The following is a 15,896-nucleotide window of genomic DNA, read 5'->3' as shown; positions in this document are numbered from 1 at the left end:
CAGCAGAGGGAAAGTTCAGGCAATTTCAATCCCAAACACTGCATCAATAGCAGGCACAGGGGCGCCAGGTGCAGAGGTCATATCTGGAGTTAGGGCCCAATGTTAATCAGTGGAGACAGGGGGTACCTGACGACACGCTGCTTGCAGGTAGTCAAAAGTGGCTGCTGGGCTCATGCTTTGAAGGTTTAGGCAAGCATGGGGGGCCACAAGGCAGCACCAAAAGTACATCCCCAGTGGCACAGTGGCAGCCTGGTGCAGGGTGTAAACGATGTGTCAGGCGCCCAATGCAAGTGAATGGAGGAATTTGGCCTTGAAAATAGGCTAACCGGAGGCTGCACGAATAACACCAGCAACAGCAGAGGTTAGCTGGGATACTGTAGGTCACAGGGACACAGTCAGTCGAGCTCCTCAAAGGCCCAGGAGCTTCGGGTTCAAGGGTGTCCTTGACGTCAGGGGAGCTTCTGAATTCACACTGCAGGCGTCATTGTAGAGTCCAGGAGAGGTCAGCCAGGACTGGACTTGGACTCAAGATAGCTGGGGAACTTTTTCTGTATCAGTGGCCCACCTGGACACAAGCCAGGGGCGTCAGGTGCAGAGTGGTCAGAGATTGCGATTCCGGAGGGCACCAGAGTCCTTTTATGTTGATTTCTTGAGGACAGAGCTTCTATCCTCTGGAGTTCTGGTCTTTTCCAAAGGCAAGCAGTCCTCCACGGGTTGTGAAGGTCACTGGCTTCAGGACAGGCGTTGTTCTCTTCACATGGTCTTTGAAGCTGCAGACAGGCTGGTAGGAAGTAGCAGGTAGGAACCAATGGGTTCCTTACCTGGGGTGTCTACGCACACTATTATGCCACCCTCCTTTGGCGGGGAGCATAGCCCTAGCTCTGATTGGATAAGTCTCACCATATTTATGATGGTGGACAATGACAAATTTGCTTTACTTTGTCTCCATTTGGGGGTGGAGTTGGTGAAGGAGGGTACACCTCGTATTCTGACTAAGATTACCTGCTGGTTCTCTCACACAAAGGAGGGTTTTGAACCGGGGACTGCCATCTGCTGCTAGCAGCAAAGGCTGGGTGGTCGCATGACAATGGTGGCAGGCATTTGAAGCTCCCCTCTTGAGCACTGTACATCTCCTGGGGGAGAAGATGTGACACCTCTGCCCAGGATGTGCTTTGTTTCTGGTCCTAGAGAGCGGGGCTCTCAGCCCAGGGGTCCAGAAACATTTCTGGTGGTGGCAGGCTGCCTAAAGCCAGTCTGTGCCCATACCAGGGTTGGTAGGTTTTCAGGGGGAACCTCTGAGGTGCCCTCTGAGTACATATTTCAATAAATCCCACACTGGCACCAGTGTTAATATATTGAGAGAAGTAGTTTGGTACCAAAATCTCCTGTGTTCAAAGAAGCCATCATGGTGCTGTGGAAATCGAGTTGTCGAGTTTCCAGCCCATGCATGTACTCTCTATGGCTTCCCTGGCACTTGCAATATATGGGAATAGATCTAAATATTGTAGGGGCATATCTGCTCATGCTGATATGGCCACACCTGAGATATAGTGCACCCTGCCTTAGGGCTTGTAAGGCCTGCTAGAGGGGCGACTTACACTTAGACTTGGTTGGCATGGCACACAGGCTTTGTGACATGTCGACTTTTTCGTTTTTGTCTGCACGAGGGCATGCATGCTGCAGTGGCAGTTTGCACGGCCTAGGTGAGGAGTCCCTAGGGGACGCTCTTCAGTCCCAATGCCCTAGGTACCATGTACTAAGGACTTACAGGGAGCCTGAAGGGCCAATTGTGGAACAGATTTAGGGAACAAGCACTGGCACAGGGGGCCTGGCTGGCAGGGACCCTGTGCACTCCAATAGAAACAACATCATTTTTCAGGCAAAAAGTGGGGAGCTATCCATATCAAAAGAGGCACCTCCTCACACCAGGCAATCACGCTCTGAAAATAGGTACCACTAAAATTGACACATTCCTGTTTGCGGATGTAACTCTTTTAATCTCAAACACCTACTGCGCTTCAGGCCCACCTAGATCGTTTTTTGTTGAGTAAGGGGACTTGAGCTAAATGTTAGCAAAACCAAGTTTATGATGCTCAATGCGTATAAAGCAGTAACAATTTCCATTACAGAGCAGAACGCCCTGCTTGAGCAAGTGGAGGACTTTGTTTATCTAGGAGTGAGAGTGCCTCACGAGTTCAGATGGATGCCACACATAAGTAAATCTGTACTTCAATTACAGCAGACAACCAGGGCTGTCCTTAAGCTATCAAAAAGGATTACATTTAGAACCCTAGCTCCTGCAATTGAAATCTACAATATCAAAGCCTAAAGTTAGGCACCCTATGGCTCAGAATTGTGGGTTATATTAAAGAATCTGAGCTCATTATGGTGGAAAACAATTTTTTTTAAGTCTCTCTCAAGCCTGCCCCTCCCCATCTGCCTTTGGTACTGGATCATGGAAGGTACCCAATATTCTTCACTCTGAGGCTAAGACCGTTGCTTTATTGGCAGAGACTTTGTACCACTGAGGAGCTAGAAGCATATAGGGCCCACTAAAGAAGCTATTAAGATCCAGGGGACACAAAAAAATTCCATGGTTAGGGGCGTGGCCAAGCGGTCCAACATGGCTGACACAGTTTAACCTGGCTCCGTAAGCCCGATTAACATCCTTCATCATCCTGCCGGTAAGCGGTAATTTTTCAACCGCTTTGCTCACCAGGAAGCTGCAGGCCCCTGGAATACATCCTGCCGGTCTCCGCGTTGCATACCCCCGACGAGAGTGAAGAAACGACATCGGACGATCCGAGGCGGTGCAGCCTAGGAGACGCAGCGGAAGCATGCCCTGCCATTTGTGTGATCCGGGGTGGCGGAGCAGAGGACGGGCGCCTTGGAAACCTGGTCTGTCTCCTGGGCCTGGGTGAGTGGCGGTCATCCTCCCGGCCCGCAGTGAACCCTAGGAGAGAGACACCGGACCAAGACGGCACCCGCCAGAGCGATTTGTGGGATTCCTGGAGTGCTGCGGCCTGAGACTAGGGCGGTGTGGTGCAGGGAGAGCCGGAGAAGGAGACCAGCCCTCCCGGCGTGAGTCCAGGCATCCGCACCTGTGAGACACCACCTCATCAAGGAAACCATTGCATCAGAGGCAGGTGAGGGGCTGGGAACTTCAGGCACCCCGGGTCTACCTCGGCAAGGCCGCAACTGGGTTTGTGTGGAGGGAATCAACCACTCTGCTGATTGTCCTGATCTTAATGTACGGAACGCTCAGTTTTAACTCCACACTCAAGTCCTTAATAATTCGACCCTCAGCCATTGAACACCGCATTAATGGCAGGATAAGGAGCTATTGGGACCCACGGGGGAAAGTGGTGATCATACCCAAATGTCACAGTAGTGGAGAGAGGAGTGCTCAGGACGGCTCTCTTGCTCACACCTGGCACTGATACATCAGGGCGACACTGAGTAGACCCAAGGGACAAATACTGTGAAGCCAACCCCCTGGTGAGAAGACATCGGCCTACTTTCAAACACCATACACCGCTGGACTAAGGCCACCTGGATAAGTCCCACCTGGCAGCAACAACGCAGGTAGAGAACTCTGGGAGTGCCCATTAGAGGTGGGGGGGGCGTCTCAACTGTGGAGGCTGCCTGGCTAGGGTCCGGTGCGGCTTGTGGTTGAGGAGAGGCACATGTGGCCGGTGCTATCGCCGAATTCTACCATGCACTCACATCGAAGACTTCTTTAGGGATATACCACCCCGACCACTGACAGCCGCTGCACGCGAAGCCCTAGATAGCCCCATTACACTGGAGTAAATAACTTCCGCGCTCACGGGATTAGCTTCCGGCAGATCACCAGGACCCAATGGATTCCCTAGTGAATTCTTCAAGATGCATTACGGCCAAATGTCTACCTGTGGACTAGAGACATGTGGAGATAATGGTCTTCCACAACAGGGTCACCCACCGGAATCATGTGCATCCTTTCGACCCATATCTTTATTAAATATTGAAGCCAAGATACTCGCTAAGATATTGGCGAATAGGCTGATACCACACCCTCCAGTCTTGATACATCCAGACCAGGCCGGCTTCATGCCACAGCATGCCACGTGCCATAATATACAGAGAGCTTATAATGCAATAGCCGCCGTTGATAGACTAGACAGACCAGCAGCCTTACGACTAGTGGATATGGACAAGGCATTTGATTCAGTCAGCTGGACCTACATGTTGTGTTATTGCGACAATTAAACATGGGGCCTAGATATATAGCATTATTCAGACTATTATATACAGCCCTTACGGCCTCAATCCGGGTTGCAGGGGCGATGTCTTCCTGATTCAGCCCGGAAACTGATAGGGGTGCCCCCTTTCCCCTTGCTCTTGCTCTGGCCAATCGAGCCCCTGGTGATCTGGGTGAGAAAGGATGCAGACTACCGGGGTTTTGAGTGCACTCCTCCCGAGATCTCCAACCGTATCATATCTAGTTTAGTGTAAAGTGCATGGTAGAATTCAGTGAAGGCACCGGCCACATTTGCGAGATCAATCATCATCGCACCGGTGCTTGATTTAATCATGGGTATTTGTGTCGGTTTCAGGACTATTGGCACAGTCTATGGAGCATTTTCCTGACTTATACTCCCATTGGTAGATCCGGCTTTGTGTGGCCTGCCATATATATTTTTAGCCTCATCTAGTTGGATGCATTGATACCTTCTCCGTAAGATTCCTTCTTGGCGGCGAGCACCACCCCGTCTCACTTTTGTGCTAACTCTTCTCTTTTCTGGCGTTTAGCCGCTGTACAATGGCCTATGTCGAATCCTCAGATGGTTGGTTTCATAGACTCCCACAATATAGTAGCGGCTCCCACCATCCCCTCGTTCATCGCAAGATATTCCATCAAGGATTTATGCAGGCCCACTCTATAGCTCGGGTTATGCAGATAACATGGCGATAGCAGCCAGCGGAGTGCTGGCCGTCTTGCCCCATCTCTATCTGTAGTTGGACTGGGGACTGGGGAATGGTCAGATAGACCCTTAGGCAAGATATCCACCCCTTTCAGTCGACATGTGTCTGCAGATGACATCCTATTTTTCATGACGGATCCACATCGGACTGGTCCCAGAATACGACAGTTCATGCGTGTCTTCGGGGAAACTTCAGGCTTATATATGAATGTATCTAAATCATTGCTGTGGCCGCTAAGAAGATCGATGGGGAGCAGTCAGCGGTCAGATGAACTTACAACGGCTGCAAGTGGTTTTACGTATCTGGAAGTTTACGTAGCAGATAATCAAACCATGTCCTGGGAATGTAACCTTGCGGCAACAACTGAAAAGGGGAAGACTGAGATTAAAAACTGGTCGGCACTTCCTCTGTTGCTGTACGGAAGATCGGCTATCTTTAAGATGGTCTCTCTCCCCAAATTGTTGTACCAGCTACAATCTTACCCATATCCAGTCCCCTGACCTGGTTCTGTCAAGTCAACACAATGCTGGGACACTTCCTGTGGGGGGGTGGTACGGCCAGGGTGGCCCTTCATACTTGCACACAATCCACTTATTGCGGATTATCGCCGCAGCAGACATGCAGTCCTACCATGCCGCTGCACACCTGTAGATACTGAAGGAATGGTGGTATGGGTCCAAAGAGGTCCCGGCATACAGGCTCGAACAGTGGATCATGGGGGAGCTCTCTATACATGCATTCTTATATAGTAAGACTGACCCCAAAGATCTCCCCGGTGGCGATGAGGGTGGTGATTATGACCTGGCAACAGACCCTCCGTAGAATCGGTTGGTGGGGACGCCTAACAAAAGCCACTCCTCTTTGGCAGAATCATTTGCTTCCACTGGTCACTGACCTCCAGGGATTCAAAAACTGGGACTGAATTGGAATCTCTACCCTCCGAGATGTCATTAAGGGAACGGTTCTAAAATCTTTCGAGGGTACTCTAAAAGCTTCTCTATGCCCCAGTTGCAATTCTATATAAGGGAAAAAAAGGTTAGCAACAAGTATCTTAATTACATCTTCTGCAAGTACCAGGACAGCATCATAGTTATTTAATTAATAAACATTGTGCATCATTATTAATAAATAACTATATTTATAACAGTTGTTGTATATCAAAATTATTTTTATTTTGATTATATTTTATTGCACTTCTATAAGTTCTTACAACATGCCCCTTACCCATATAGTAAAGACCTGACTACTATGCCAGAATTTAGCCCATTAGAGGGCAAACTATTGATGGGGGATCTGTGGGATCATAACATTTCCAAAATTTACCAAACCCTAGTTCCAATAGTCCTACAACTTTAGAGTCCCTGAGAGCAACATGGGATACTGTTATCGGTCCAACTGATGACAATGACTGGGCGGAGGCGCTCCTATAACCACGCGAAGCCGCGGTTTCGACCCGACTTCACCTCATCCAGTTCAAATACTTACACATGGTGTATTACACCAGACATCGGACATTGGGGGCGGGGCTGATTGTAGCTCCGCTTTGTTTGTGGAAGAAGGTACCTTCATACACACAATATGGTTGTGTCCAGTCCTAGATCGTTTCTGGTATGCGGTATTAAACTGCCTGACTGAGGTGCTAGCTTGGGTCATACCGAGATCTCCAAAATTATCACTATTGCACAGCACAGGCACAGTACAGACACTTTAGGAGGAAACAGGTACAAAAGACACTTGTTGTTCCTAGGTCTCACCCTAGCAAAGCTAGACATTACCTAACTGTGGAAAGCAGAGACCCCGCCCCGAGTAGCGCTATGGAACGCAGGTATGGATTTTATTATGGAATTGGAACTCCCTGTTTTCATAGCTTTGGGGTGCCCGCAATAACATACCAAAATATGGGCAAGGTGGACCACCTATAGAACCATACCCCTGAAAACGCATAACGCGGCAGAGGATTCACTAGCTACAGAGGTGATAACATAGATACGAGGACAGAGAGTCTATCGACTCACTCATGGATACATCAAGTAGATGCATGACCAATATTAAAAACATGTACAGGTTCTAGGCATAGTTAGAGTTATGTTTTTATCTGAGCTAATGTATGGGGGAACTTCCTTGACTCAGAACGCACATGGGGGACAGAGAAATAATCTCGTTATATGATGTCTGCTTTTAAAGATGTGTTCTCACATGATGCTCAAATACCCTGTACTGTATTCATAAAACCAATAAAATATGTTCTAAAAAGGGGGGCGTGGCTAGCAGCATGGCCGAGTGAGTCGCACTCTGCGCCAGCTTCGGCCAGCCGTATTAATCCGACATTCTAATACCCATCTACTGGACCTTAAATGCACTGCATGTGAAGGCGGAACACTTACTGACCCGAGCTGCGACATCGGGAGGTCCCTGGAGGCTGGTGGAGGGACGAAACCCGACGAAAAGAGCACTCGCGCCTGGAGCCGGGGCCGGAGGCAAGATAGCGGCGGCGGCAACGGAGCACTGAGAACCCCGGGGCCTGCGCCTGCTCTCCATCTCTGGAGCTGCGGAGACGTGGTCTGGTGCTGCCGCTTGCACTGAGAGGCTGAGAACTGCCTCGGTGCGATCTCTCCGGATCCGACGCTGATGCGAGATCGGTGGGGCTGAGGCAGAGGAGATCTGCGAGGGCCCCTCCCCCCCCCCCCCCCCCTGCCTGCTCCGTGGAGTGCCCGGGCCTGGAGGCTGCGATTGCGGAGGAGAGAGCCTCCGAGGGTGATTTCTGAGGTGAGCGGTCCCGAGAGGGAATCCCGAGGAGAGGGCCGCCTACCACCATTGGCCCGAGGGACCTGGGGGCCGCACTGGAGGAGCTACATCCGGCGCAAGGTGCGACAATTGGACGAGCTGTTCGTGGGCACATTAACTCAGCTGCTGTGTGGCAAAGGGGGTAGGCCGATAACCCAGGACTACCGCGACATCGCACAATTAGGCCTGACCACAAGGAGCCATCTGACTCCGGCGCAGAGGGCAGGCCTGTAACATCGGACGCGCGCAGCGTCGGGCTGGGCCCTGCCTGGGGAACGCGCGGCGCTGGTACTGGGCCCGGGGGCCTGGCGGAGCATCCGGGGAGGGGTTGCGGCCTGGCTGCAGAAGAGCTGGCCGCCACTGAGGTGCCACGACTGGTTAAGCCGCCGGGAGGAATACCATCGCGATGGATGGCCCTCTCCTGGTAGGCCACCTCTGCACACGAGCTGACGTGAGGCCCTGCACCGCGGGCCTGGCGGGTAGGGTGACGACACGGTGGAGTGTCGCAGTGGCCGTCGGATTGCCGCAAGGACTGCCGAGATTCCCCCCACACCTGCGGCAAAGAGGCCTGACCACCATGGGGAAGAAGGATACGGCCCAGAGGACACAGAAACAAGGGCTCATTGACAAATTTGCGGTGGCGCCACAGACGGGAGGCATGGAGGGGACGGGAGCGACCTCAGACACGGCCCTCCTGATGGGTGCGATACAGGCCTCCAGAGCGGACATCCAGGCGTCTAGAACGGCCCTTGAGGTGAAGATTGGCGAAGTGGGAGTGGAGGTCAAATTGCTGCGACAGGACTTCCGAAACCTCACGGAGAGGGTCACCATGGCAGAGACGAGGTTGGGCGAAGCGGAGGATGTCATACAAGACCTATGGAAAGACGTAAAAGATCTGAAGGATGCCCAAAAACAGCTGATGTGGAAGGTGGACGACGCGGAAAATAGGGCAAGACGGAACAACCTTCGTTTTGTGGGCTTTAGGGAAGGAATTGAAGGGACAAATATGGCGGAGTTCCTTCGCTCCTGGCTCATCGAAATGCTGCCTCACATGACATTCTCCAACTGCTTCATTATTGAACGGGCGCACAGAGCACTCATGGCCAAACCTTTGGTGGGGGGTCGGCCGAGACCGATAATTGCGAGGTTTCTGAACTTTGCCGATAGAGACCTGATCCTAAGAGAAGCTAGGAAGCTGGGTGAGATCAGGTTGGAGAACTCGCAAATCATGATCTTCCCTGACTATAGTCAGGAGGTGCAGAAGGCGCGACGCTCGTTTGACTCGGTCAAAGCTAAACTCAGGGACCTGAAGATCCAATATATGCTTCTCTTTCCAGCCAAACTTAAGGTCATTTACAAGGACAAAACATACTTCTTCGTGCACCCGGATGACGCTTGGCAGTGGTTAGAGGAACGCCCGCCCCTTCGGAGACGGGAGGGAAATGGAAGCGAGCTGCTGATGACAGGCCCACCATCCGGGACTTTCTGGGAGAAGGTACTGCCGCAAAGGAGACGCAGAGCAAGAACACTGAGGGAGACTCAAGTGACGCCGTATCCCCCACAGAACAGGTCACCAGGGAGGCGTCAAGACCCCGGCACGCCGCAGCCTGACTCCGTATCGGGGTCTAGGTTCTCCGCCCTTGCACTAGAGGACACTATTGGAAGGCAGAGCACAGCAGAAGGAGAAACATCAGAGGTGGATGAGGGACAGGAACAATCATTACACCCGCTGGTGATGGCCATACATGAACTAGAGGGCGGTCCCGATACTGATGGGGCATCGGTACAGGGAGCGAGTGGCTCCCGCATCACTTGAAAAACGACAATGGTAGATGGACAGGATATCGGCTGGCCACATGGAAGCACGCAAGTGACTCACACGCCCCTTGATTTTGGATTTTGTGTGTTGTAGTAGTTTTTTCTATTGAAGTGGGAGGGGGGTTTTCTTGTTTCAAACTTCTCTTTCTTTCTAATGGACTTCTGCTCGTCTCTGTAGACTCTGTGGAACCCGGCTGTTTGGTTACTGGTTGACTAGCGAGTTGGGGTAGTTCGAAGAGGGGGAGAGACTCAGGGAGGGCGACAGACCTTTTCCTACCAGTAAGTCCTGTCGGGAGGGGAGGTAGTCGATAGGTCTGATGGGGGAGGAAGGTGGGGTGGGGGGAGTGGGATCGGTTGGGGCACTTTGTTGAGTTTGAATGGATGGGCAAGTGGGGGGAGTGGAGGGGAGGGGCTGGGGGGAGGAGGAAGTTGGGGGGGAGGGGGGAGGGGGATGGACAGCATGGGTAATGCATTCACTTGTCAGGCGGTCACGCGCACTATACACCATACTCCACCGCGATTCGTACGATGTCACCGGAGGTTCTCTGACACACAGGATTGGCAGCATATGTACACCACATGGTGAATGCCGGCGCAAGGCATCAGAGATCGTCTAATAAGCCTCCAACACTATGTCTATGGGGAATCCAGATAGAGAAACGGCGCACGGAGAAGGCATTAAAGTGATGACTTGGAACGTCAATGGCCTGGGCTGTAGGATCAAAAGAGGTCTGGTTAACAACTATATTAAACGATCTGGAGCAGATGTGGTACTCCTACAGGAAACACATCTGCGGGGTACGAAGTGTGCCTTTCTAGCGAGGGGGCAATATAAAGGTCTGGCTCACGCGGGGTTTACCTCTGGGTCCAGAGGGGTTGCAATACTGATAAAAAAATATCCACCCATGAGACTAGCGCGAGTCTGGACTGACACACGGGGTACCTATGTGGAAGTACGTGGGATGTGGGGAAGAAGGAATACACATTTATCTCCGCCTACGCTCCGCCCAAATTGCAGGCGGATACGCAGGCGGATACGCTAAGGGGAGTGTCCGACATCATCCTTAACACATCAGACACGGTTCAGATCCTTGGGGGGGACTTCAATGATGTGATGAGCCCAGCGGTTGATAGGACGGGAGACCGAGATAGACCCTCGGCACTGACTTCATTGGCCAAAACCATGACTACCCATGGCCTCTTAGACGTGTGGAGGTGGTTGCATCCGACTGCTCAGACGTTCTCCTTCTTCTCTGCAGCGCATAAAGTTTATTCCCGCCTGGATTATATTATCATGGCGAGACAGACGCTACAGATGTCAGATTCAGCGGAGTACTGTGCTCGAGGGGTGTCCGACCACTCGCCACTGATATTAGAAGTGGGCAGGAGGAGACGAACGGACCTAGAATTCTTCGGCTTTCGGCTTGGGACTTACAGAACCCGGAGATTCTGAAGGGACTGAGAGCTGATGTTAAGGTGTACCTGGCAGAAAATTTGGAGTCTGTAGACTCCAAGGTTGTCCTATGGGAAGCGCTTAAAGTAGTGCTTAGAGACAGGGCACACTGTAGATTGGCGGACGCTAGGAAAAAGGGACAGGCGAAGATCCAAGCCTTGGAGACACAGATAGTACGGTTGGAGGCAGAACACCACCGAACTAAAGACCCAGGGACCCTAAGACAACTGGCTGATGTACAAGCCCAGTATAGACAATTAGTGACGGGGGAGGTCAAGGCACAGGCACTGGCGACCCTACACCGCATCTATGATGTAGGTGATAAGTCCGGAAAGCTTCTGGCGTGGTTAAGTAGGAAAGAGAGGGATGAGAGATGGATGGAAAGAGTAAGGGTTGGTCCTGATGAGTGGGCATGTACTGACGTTAAGATAGCGGACGCATTCGCTGACTACTATGGGACCTTCTATGAGGCCCGTGATCTGGGGTCCAAAGAGGAAGCATTGAAATACATAGCAACTATTGACATCCCGAAGCTCGAGGAGGCAGACCGTGAGGACTTAGAGGCTGAAGTTACGGAGGAAGAGGTCAGGGTAGCACTGACTAAACTTCGTGTGGGTAAGGCCCCAGGCCCCAATGGATTCCCCGCGGAGTTCTTCAAAAAGATGGCAGACCTTTTGACCCGACACCTTTTAGGCCTGTTCTGAGACGCCGAGAAGGAGGGTCAATTCCCGTTGGACCTCAGACAGGCCACGATCGTTCCGATATATAAGACAGGAAAGCCTGCAGAGGACTGCGCGTCCTACCATCCCATCTCCCTGTTGAATGTGGAAGCAAAGCTCTACGCAACTGTTCTAGCTCTTTGCTTGAGACGAGTCATATCGAGACTGGTACATATGGACGAGACAGGGTTCATCCCGGAAAGGGTGACTAGATATAATCTCCGTAGGACACACAACTGGCTCCGTGAAGTGGAAGGTAGGACGGAGCCCCATTGGTTCCTGTCCCTGGACGCTGAAAAGGCGTTTGATGCAGTCCATTGGCCCCTCCTGGAGGGAGTCTTGGAGCATGTGGGCTTTGGGCCCAAGTTTAGACGCAAAGTTAGCTTACTCTCCTGAGGCCCTAGCGCTCGAGTCAGGGTAAATGGAACGATGTCCAGGGCCTTTCCCATACAGAGAGGAACCCGGCAAGGTTGTCCCTTGTCGCCCCTTCTGTTTGCCTTATCTATCGAGGTCGTGGCATGCGCGATTAGGCAGAATACAAGGGTGACGGGATTCCAGGTGGGGCAGGCAGGGTTACAGGAGGAGAAACTGTCCCTCTATGCAGATGATGTGTTGCTATATGTAACGCAGCCGGAGACTACCATACCGGCGCTCTTCAGTGAACTGGACCAGTACGGTGCCAAATCTGGATATCAGATCAACTGGCAAAAGTCGACACTCTACGATCCCCGAGGGCGGACAGAGTGGCCTCAGTTGCCAGAAAGATTGCAGACGACTAGTAAGGGATTTCTATATCTAGGGATATTTATAACCGATAGGGACGTCTCCTACAAGCGCAATATTAACCGTATTATTAGTAACTTTAAAATGGACGCAGGCAGATGGCAATCGCTCCCCCTGACAATTCTTGGAAGGGCGGCCATGTTCAAAATGATCTCGCTACCGAGATTTCTATACGCATTCCAAAATGAATACTTCCCGGTGCAGCCCAAGACCTTCCGAGAAATTCATGCGGAATTGCGGTCCTACTTGTGGTTAGGGAGGCATCCCAGAGTTGCGCTGGTGACCCTACAGAGACACCAGTACGATGGAGGGATTTCGCATCCTGACCCGGAGGCCTATTACTGGGTGGAACACTTGGCTCCCATTAATGAATGGGTGCATGCACTGGCCACACACCCCACCTATGCATTAGAAAGACATGCTATGGGCACGCACAACTGTCTACACTACAAATACGAGGGGAAGGGACAGGCCAGACTGTTGCCGGCCACTAAACTTACATTGGGAGCGTGGAAGAGGGCCTCGAAAGCTACAGGATGGACACATAGACCTTCGAGACAGACCCCGATATGGGACTGCGCTTGGCTGAAAGAACTTAGTAAGTTGAGAGGCTTCCGGGGTTGGGACGACATAGGTATTTCCTCCTTAGGAGATGTAGTCAAGAGCGGGACCTTGAAGTCATTTCAGTCACTACAGGCGGAATTTGGGCTACACCGCTCCCAGTTTTTCAAATATATACAATTCAGGCATGCATGGCAAGCGGAAAGGGCACTACAAGAGGCACTCCCTGAATATGCTCCTCTGGAAGGCCACTTGCTGCAGGAAAAGATCCCTGAAAAGGCTGTCTCCCTGACATATAAGTCGATTATGAATAATAAACCGGATAGGCTGGAGGGCCTTCGGGCCGTTTGGGAGAGAGAAGTAGGGGAGATGGATGATGTAGATTGGGGGGTAGTATTGATGCTGCCTAGGGAGGTAGCGATTAAGTCGCGACTCCGCTTAATACAATTTAAGATCCTACACAGGGTGTACTTTGACAGAGTATGGCTCTTTAAGATGGGGAGAGTATCTGACCCTAGCTGCTTGCGCTGTGGAATTGAAAGTGGAGATTTCTTACATACAGTGTGGTCATGCCCACATATACAAGCCTACTGGGGAGAGGTCACCGCTGAACTGGGTGAGGTGCTGGAGGTGGATATCCCACTGGACCCGAATCTCATTCTCCTGGGGATGTCCAACGATGTGGACTTGGCTCGTCCACTACTGATCTTTTTAGTTCTAGCACTGGTGGTAGCCAAAAGGGACATAGCCAGGAAATGGGGGGCGCCGGATACACCCCAGTTAGGAGAATGGAGGAGGGGCATGGACTTATATATGGCGGCCGAAAGGGTCACGTATAAGGCGAGAGGGTGTCCGAAGAAATTCCGTAAAGTGTGGGGCAAATGGAGACATTACCATGGTTTGGATGGAGGACTATGAGGGATGCCGTATGTACGTAACTATGATGGATACACAGGAGAGGGCTGCTCGAGATCGGGGGATTGTACCTCATAGAACCGGTGAACTGCTATCAATGTATGAGTATCTGACTAATAATATGGGGGACTTGAATTTTGATGGAATGAGGGGGAGGGTGGGGTGGGGGGCGCGGGGCCTTGGCTTGACAGTGACATGCTTGTTCTGTACTTTTTCTTTGCTGGAAAATAATAAAAATGTTTTAAAAAAATATATATGTTCTAAAAAAAACAAGGTTAGCCTATATTAAGAGTATGCTTTATAATTTAGATCTGCATTCTCTTTGGGTCCCCCCAGAGGATGCCTGATTAATATCAAAGCAGGTGATTAAAGAAAGGCTAAGGAGGACTTATGGATAGAGGAACTAGCAAGCTGCAAGTTGTGAAGCTGGACTGATAGATTTTTAGATCATAAAAATATTCCTGCATTTGAGCCATCCTTTGATTCTATTCCAGGTCTTCTACTCAAGCAGCTGTATCTAAAATTTAGATATGGAATCTTACCAACCCTTATTTTGACTGCGAATTGGGGAAGTACAGTTTGTGAATGCACTGTATGTCCCACATGCATGCTGGAGCCTGAAACTGTGCACCCTCTCCTTTTCTTTTGAAGGGCATATTTAGCATCTCACACAAAATGGATAAGAGCTGTGTGCCAGTGGCTAAGCTGCAGACAGTATGAAATTGCACTCACAATCTTGAGCTCTGATACTAGAGAGGTGATTGTCATTGGCGTAGCCAAATTTTTACACGCCGCTTGGCTAATACGCAAACGTTTCATTTCAAGAGCTACAAGTTATTCACTAAGCAGTAAATAGCCTGCAGCCATTTTAACAATAAATTACCATTGCATGTGGGAAATGTTTCTTCTATCAGTTGTATATCACACCAGAATGTATCATGTTTTGCACCTAATGAAGACCAGGTTCTTTGGGCTGATTACGATAGTGGTTGGATGAGAGTCCGACCGCCATCATTGCGGTAACGGGACCAGCCGACAGGTAGTCGGTGATCACGCTCGCCAAATTACAGTTAGACTGACATGGAGGCAGTCGTAAATATGCCTCTTTGCATTGAGGCTTGTGCTGCGCCCCGGAAAAGGGCCGCAGCATAAGCCCCAATGCCACAAGGCATGTTTGTAAACATCCCTGCACTCTGTGGCAGGCACCATGCGGTGCCTGTCACATGATGCAGGTAAGTTTAGGGGGCACCATAGGTGCCCCCTGGGCCCATAGCGGAGGGCCATGGGGGACAGGGACCCTGCTAGGGCTCCAATAAAGCCTTTCCGCCAGCCTTTTCACGTCTGAAGAACCGATGTGAAATGATTGGCGGAAAGGTGGATCGTAATCCCCATGGCGGTGCCCGTGAAGCGACTGCCTCCATTGTGATGAAAGCGATCCGACCACCTGCCCGCCGGGCTCCTTGAGCCTGTGAGAAGCTGTTGGTTGGTCCCCGGGGCAATACAGTCCAACCGACCACATAGTAATGAGGCGGTCGAACCGCGGTTATAGATGTCCGTGGTACTGACACCGACAGCAAGTCTGTATCGGTCCCACCGACATCGTAATCGACCACTTTGCGTGTAATATTTCTGGATGTTTAATGCATTTTATCGATTTGTTCTACAACACTTTATTATAGATTTTAACTGATCTAATACAGACCTAATATCTGATTGATTCCTCCTTTTAATCGCTGTCCATTTTTACAACAGCATGGAGGTTTTCCTTTTATATTTTTCGCATGTTTATTATATATTTGCTATTTAAAACAGCAAAGTGTATGAGATTTTTTGTATGTATTTCTTTGTCTTAATTGTTTTATGTCTGAAATATCCAAGATAAACAAATTTGATGA

The 15,896-nt window shown here is 50.8% G+C and overlaps 1 protein-coding gene across 2 annotated transcripts in view; it reads left to right on the top strand.

The window, feature by feature from the left end:
- The window catches only part of DRC2 (dynein regulatory complex subunit 2), a 100,925-nt gene that overhangs the window by 30,067 nt on the left and 54,962 nt on the right, over nucleotides 1–15,896 (top strand). The gene's annotated exons all lie outside the window — the stretch shown is intronic.

The sequence above is a fragment of the Lissotriton helveticus genome, chromosome 1_1 (genome assembly GCF_964261635.1).
Source record: "Lissotriton helveticus chromosome 1_1, aLisHel1.1, whole genome shotgun sequence".
Lineage (NCBI taxonomy): Eukaryota > Metazoa > Chordata > Amphibia > Caudata > Salamandridae > Lissotriton > Lissotriton helveticus.
This window is presented reverse-complemented; position numbering and strand designations above follow the sequence as displayed.